A 7,411-nucleotide genomic window follows, 5' to 3' on the forward strand; every position below is an offset into this window, starting at 1 on the left:
AAGCTGCTGTCCTTCATTATACCAAAAGATTATTATTTCTCTGCTTTTTGTGAGTGTAGTGAGCTAGAACAGCAGAGATAATGGGTTATTATAGCAAAATTTGGCTTTGACATTTATATGATAAATTTGAAGTCAATTAGAGGGAAAATACTCCATCAGATAAAGTGAGTGTACCAGTTACTGCACTGAAGAGCTATTGCTAATGCTAGAGTTGAAATTTTCAGAGTGGTGGTCCCAGCACTGCAGAATTAGATTGTATAAGTGATGTCAATAACAGCCATGTAAATGTTTTTGCTCCTAGCCATTTACAGGCTGAGGATGGGGGTACTTATTTTTTATTAGGAATCTACTTCCACCTTGATGTTAAAAATACACTCTAGAATTACCAGGAAAGGGATGTTATGAGACACTTACCTTCCTCCATAACTTCTAACAAAAGAAAAGAAATAGCCCTTTTGAGTAAAACTCATACACATTTTCATGAAAATGAAGTACATGTATAAGGAATCATTAAGAGAAAGCAGAAATAAAGTTTTTCACAGCAGGGGAAGTTTTTTTTCGTTATGAAAGAATTCAAAAAATGTATAGCTTAATATGAACACAGAGTTACAGGGGAAACTTAGAAAAATATTTAATCAAATTTAGGTATAGAGGGGGCAAAAGGGAAGGGTTTCTGTCTTAGATATTGGACTGTAAAATAGCCTTGTGAAGGAACTACATAAAATTCAATTTACGGCAGTTCAAAACCAGATGGAGAGAGATGTTGAAAGATAAATATTAGATAAAATTATGTTAAACTAGATCAAAAGGACAAGTTAGTAGGGAATTGGTTAAGAACTTGCCAATCATGCTTTTAAACAACCAGAACTTTTTTAAAGCCTTAAGACAAACACAACAGCTGGTAAAACAGAGTATATACTGAAACCACTACTTGCTCTGTGCTATTTTTCTATTTGTTTCCTTTTGCTCACATCTCTCCTGCCTTAGCTCCTCTCAAACCTGCCCTCCCCACCTGTGGAGGGCCAAGCCCTGTGGGCTGCAGCTCTGGCTGGGCACATCAAAGGGTGATGAAAGAGGCACCGCTCAGCTGGGGAGCCGCATCTGTGCTGGACACTGCGACTGATCCAACAGCATTCCACACTCCTCCTGGGAACACAAAAGGCAGGTCTGGGGTTTTTCAGCAGCACCCAGCAAATGTTTCAGAGCAAAGCACGACAGGAGCTCTGTGCTCACCACCCTGAAATCCTGCAGGTTCAGCCCCAGTTCAGCTGCAGAGCAAAAGCTAAAAGAGGAACCAGTGTCTGCCCTTCGCAGTGCCAGGGCAGAGCACAGCTATGGGAAATGAGGAACATCTAGGGCCTGAGAAGTATTTTAAATTTCACTGTCATCAGGCCAGCCTGACAAAGCTGTGTTTCAATACAAAGCGGACCCACATCTCAAATATGGTCATTATCTCCACTGAGTTGGATAGAATTAGTGATTTGGTGAGGCAGTGGCACTGGTTGCCCAGAGAAGTTGTGGATGCATTATCCTTGGAACTGCTTAAAGCCAGACTGGATAGGGCACTGAGAAACCTGATCTAGTGAAAGGTGTCCCTGCCCATGACAGGGGGGTCAGAATGAGATGAACTTTAAGGTCCCTTCCAGCACAAACCATTTTATGGTTTTATGATTCTGTGAATTTGGACATTCACATGCCAAAAATTAAGTTCATTCTGTGCCAAAATAGGAGTTAAGGCTTAAATCAAGGTTAACTCAAGACCTTTGCTTCAATTATTTTTGTTATGGTGTAGTAACCCGAAAAAATTTGGTGCATATGCAGAGCTGGACCTGTAACACTGTGCTGAGCTCTCTAAAGGACTCTGCTCTGTTTCCCTCACTTCATAGGAGAAATGAACAGCCACAGGCTTACTCTGGTGTTACTGCACAGCTAAACAAAATGTTCCTCAAGCAGCAGAACCCATAAACCTGGTTCCCTACAGATTTGAGTCCTTTCTCCTCTGACCCCACACTCTCTGCTAGCAGCACCACTGTTGCCTCTTCCTTTCCCTTCACTTTTCCTCTGAGCCCAGCACTCAATTCTGCAGGTGAGCAGAAATCCCTGTAGAAACCAAGCTGGAGGTAAATCCACTTCCCAGTAAACAGCTTCCACAGGACAAGCATTTGGTGCCAGAGTTCAGTCTGCCTTTTCCTAGGGGCTAATGTGGGTCTCTCTCCTTCTCGATTCCATGCCAATTTTTACAATAAGCTAGTGGGAACATAATTTACTTTCTATTTCAAAAGTTGCCAGCTGGTAACTAGAGAGGAAAAAGACCCAACCATCACCTATCTATTGTTTCTTTCAGAAACTAGCTTAAAAATAAATTTGAGACACTATTTTTCACTAATGTAGCTAAAGCAAAATAGCAGATGTATGTTATGGGAGCACAAATATGTGCTGAAGATAAGGTTGCTTTGTTGCTTCCATTATGAACTCTGTTTCTTGAGCTGTCATCACTTCTTCAGTGAAATTTTGCTGCCTATTGAGATTTCTGCAGTTGGAAATAAGGGAAGCAATAGTCCTTGCATGACTTACTGCGGGTGAAGGGATGAGACAGCAGCCTAAATCATTTCTGGCTGACCTGCTAATTCCTTCTTCACTTATCCAACTTATAGGACCCCATCTCACCCTTGCAGCTGTTGCAGCCCAAACAGCAGCTTTGACTTCACTGACATTTCTTCTCTGTTTTCAAAAGCCAACTGTACACGCTTTCAGATACAAAATATTACCGGTTATTTAGCTCTGCATGCAAACCCCATTACTTCCAAAATGCTCTCTCACAAATCCAGTTGTTTATTCCTCCTTGATCAAGGTTCTACTCAATTCAGTTTCTCTTCTGTGAGCATTACTCCCCACTCCCATTCCATCAAGCACAACCAGATGTGCACAGGGCTCCCTCCATACCCTACCAGTCTTGGCAAACAATTCACACATCACTGAGAAAGTCATCCTTTCCCACACCCCAGCAATCCTTATCTCTCTGCCAGGGACACAACTGCAAGAGAACAAAATCACCAACATCATCCTGGAGTTTCCTTATGTATCACCAATGGCTGTGTGGAAGAGGTGGAAACTTCCAAGGAGCTGCTCTGTAATGGTTGTGCCATGTTACCTGATATGGCAGCTGGTATATTATTAAGAGACATTTTTCCTGCCTGGTCCCTTCCATAGCACTCTGCAGTCATTAAGGCATTAGTGCAAAGCATACACGTATGCACACAGAGCTGCACTTCTATTTCAGGGTCATGTTTAATGAATATAGCACTGGGGTTCAGCCTGTCTGATATGGTTTGAAGCTGGCTCCCTGCCAAGTCTCCAAACCTTACCACCAGAAGTCTCCCCCCCCCATCCAGGGTGGTCCCAAACCACCACCCTGTCCAAATACCTTGTTCTGAGAATGTCAGTCTGAGCTTCACCCTCTTGTGCTCAATGTTATACAAGGGACTGCTTGTAGAAATAGAATGAAGATGGCCTCTTAATTGTGACTTATTTTCCTTTCCTGTAAGACGTTGCCATTTGAGAATGTCAGTGTGGTTCCCTCCTTCATTCCTTCCACTTAACTCATAACATTGCAACTAAAATTTCACCAGGTTAAAATGCTTTTAATGCACTGGGCTTTATTTGCCTTTTTGCTCTTTGCTTTAAAAGCTTAATGTTTCCCGATGAAATTCATTCTGTGAGCAGGAAGATGCTCAAAGGAGAGGCAGAGTTTTAAAACCTCCGAGTCTGGAGTTTTATTTATGCTAAATGTTGCTGACTCCATTTGGTCTTTTAGCCAAGGATGATCCAGCTCAGTTCACTACTTCTAGGACTCCTGCCAAAGCAGAACTTGCTTTTGTTTAACACGGTTAGTGTATTTTTATTATCACATTGGTGCTGTATCCTTAGCCCTACTGGGGAGCTTTATTTCAGTTCCAGTCTATTATTTCCTATGATCTGCTTAAGTGGAAACCAGTTATTTTTTGCTTAATCATATAGGGTAGCAAAGTGAAAGAACAATTTGCTCTTTCATTGCTCCACAGCTCTTCCTACAGCAGGTGAGGAACTAGTTTCAGGTTCAAAAGAACTGCACATTTGACAATTTTTTGACAAGGGGTTTGGTTTACCAGCAAAAGGATTTTTTGGCTACAAGCTCATGTTGCCAGCTGACAAAAACACTTAAGCCTCAATTCTCTTTGCAGTAAACCAAGAACAACAAAAGTAAAGGCAGCAGGTAACACAGAAAGTGACACCTGAATCAAGGTGTATTTTCATCACATTAAAGTGAGAATAAACTTATCAATCCCATTTTATCTCAGTCCAAATGAACCAAGTTAAACTTTAACCAATTTTTTAAAAGCACATAAGTCTTACAGGCAGCATCATCTCCATTTCTCTTTTCCTTCCCCAAATATCAATTCTAAACACCATATGCCAAATAGGTACATTGAATGAGAGACACAATTACCTTCTATTCAGAGCTACTCCCTGTGTGCAAGCACCCTAGACATCTTTGGACTAAAATTATAAACCAGTATTGATGAAACAATGTACTTTAGCTTTGATGTTCACACTCAAGGATAGATCAAAATAAGCTCTAATGGTCAGATTTCAAAAGAACTTGGTGTGAGAGCTCCAACTGGGAACAATGACAGTAACTAAGCATGCAGCTCTTTCAGAAAGGCAGCCTGATGATATCCAGAATTGTGTGTCATTCAGAACATTTTCTTCTTTTGCCTTCTTTAAGCTACATAAGCCCGTGTTTACTGCTGCTTTACAGCTTCCTCTACCAACAGCCATGTAATCATGAGATGAATTATCCAAGCATAGCAATTACTATAGAACAGATGCTCCTAAAAGGCAAAAAAAAAAAAAAAAAAAAATAAAAAACCCTCATTCCTAAAATAAGGTAATAGACTTCCTTTGTATATCTGATATTTTTCTTAACAATGTTCAAACATTAAATGTGCATTTGCAATGCCCCTTTTTCTTTAAAAGAAGTAAAGGAAACTTTTAAAATAACTTATAGAAATCTATTTCTCTCATGGTTAATATGTAGTATGGAAGAGGTCAAAATAATACAGATTATTCAGATAGCAAATAAAATATGGAGGATAAAAATTCTTAGAATGTTCGAGGGATTTAGGATTTTACGGCCCCACTTTTAATGCACCTTCAGCTGGATGATTCCAACAGGAATGATGAGCAACAGGAACCTACATCCTGCCATTCCTCCATGAGAATTGGACCTTTAATGCTATTTTTTTTAAAATTTAAATATTCATGCCAAGTCCAGTTCACAGTCATCATTGCTGATGAGAAAGCTGTGCTTAATTTGCTTTGAAGATGACAAGGACAACAGTACTTGGATCTATTCTGGAACACTTACCAACAAAAACAAGCACCTCCACAGTCATTTCCATCCCCTGTACCTCCTTTTGGTTGTTTTTGGGAAATGTCCCCCTTGCTGTTCCTGAAATGTTTTCCTCAAAACAAGTGATGTTTAACATCAAAGGACTTTGTGTTTTTTCCCTGTTCTACATGATCTATGTAGAGCAGCAATCATCAAAAGCAAAGAAATTAACATCCCCCTCTTCCTTTTTATTTCTTTTTCCATCTGTTCTCAATGGGTACACTATTTTAGACGATAAATTGGTGATATTAGCTGTTAAATCTTGCTAAAATTATTTCTGTAGCGTGTAATCCACAGACAGTATTTTTATAGTTTATGGTCTTGCACAAGCAAAATACTCTTTGAAACTCATTGGGATTTACCACAAAAGATTACCAGGACCTGTCTGCAAGTGGCTTCCAACAACAATGTGTAATTTTGCTTAATTTTCATTTTTTGCGAAGTGATTAAGAAAAGTAACTTTAAGAAGAAATTTCATTGTCTAATGGGACGTGACTGTTCATCATAGGATTTCATTTTAAATTCAGTTCATTACGGTGCCATTAGGAAAGATACGACTTGTCTTATTGCATCTTATCATTTACAACGATTTTAGTTCCATTATTAGTCTGGATTTTAAAAGTAAGATATTCACTTCTAACCTGATTAAATGCACAACAGAAGTCAAAGAGGGAGACCCGCTCCCCGCTAACGGGGCAGTCGCCCCGCACAGGCTGCCAGCTGAGGGAGCACAAAGGCTCCCAGACCCGGACCCTGCTTACAGGCGGGTTCACACCCAGGGAGCCACGGAGCTCGGCCTTCCCCCGAGGACAGGGAGGGCACACGCCCAGCCCCACACCTGTGAAAGGGTGGGGACCCCACGGGACACCCGTCTGGTTACAGAGGGTCCCTCCAACCGCCCGCCGGGCACGGGGGACGCACAAAGCCCCGCTTACGGGGCCGCCCCCGAGGCCCGGCACTCCCAACAGTGGCCTGACGGCCTAAGGCCGGGGGGGGATCACGCTGGCACATCACCAGCAGGACAGGCAGCCCCGCAGTGCAGGCACACGCCCAGGCCCTGGCTACAGGCGGGTCACGGTGCCTGCACCACCACTAACGGGCTTCGCTCTGTCCTGGGGAAGAAGGGGCAAGGCTGGGCCCTGTCTCCACCCGTGGGTTCAGAGGGCACCCCCCGGTTGCTGCACAGAGCCCCTCTTTCCCTCCTGGGAAGTCTAACTTACACTAGCCTCACTTTTGCTACGGGGGATAAAACACAAGCTCACATGCTCACTCACACCGACAAAGACAAAAACACAAAGGGGGAACGTCCCAGAAGAGGGAGCAGGCTCTGTGCAGCCAACGCGTGGGGAGCCATCCCTCCCTCTGGGCAGGAGAGCAGAGCCTCAGCCCTGCCCCGGGCTCTGCAGAGGCCAGAGGGGCCTCAGCCCACTGAGGGGCTTCACAACTGGCCCAGGGACCAAGGCCGTGACACGCCCCAGCTACAGGGGGTCACTCTGGCCAGGGGCCATAAGCAGGCACAAAGGTGCCAGAGGGAAAAGCCCTGCCCTGCTTACAGGGCGGGCTGGGGGTCACGAAAAGCCCTGCCCTGCTTACAGGGCGGGCTGGGGGTCAAGAAAAGCCCTGCCCTGCTTACAGGGCGGGCTGGGGGTCACGAAAAGCCCTGCCCTGCTTACAGGGCGGGCTGGGGGTCAAGAAAAGCCCTGCCCTGCTTACAGGGCGGGCTGGGGGTCGGGAGAGCTCCGTTTCCCCCCTCGGGTGAGGAGATGGGGGCTCTCACCCTCCTTACAGGGTTGCCCCTCTCTCCGGGCAGCCAAAGGAGCGCCATGGCCAAAGGCCAGCAAAGCAAAGCAAAGACTCATCCCTGTTTACAGGGAGGTCGCCCAGCACAAAACCACGTGGGGCAGCCTGAAGGTGCCCGCCGGACTCTTACGGATCCCTGCCCGGGGGGGGCCAGGGAGGTGCATTTGCCCAGAGGGTCTC

Source organism: Manacus candei, unplaced genomic scaffold (assembly GCF_025592945.1).
Source record: "Manacus candei isolate 608988 ecotype Guabito, Panama unplaced genomic scaffold, ASM2559294v1 h1tg000015l, whole genome shotgun sequence".
Taxonomy (NCBI): Eukaryota; Metazoa; Chordata; class Aves; order Passeriformes; family Pipridae; genus Manacus; species Manacus candei.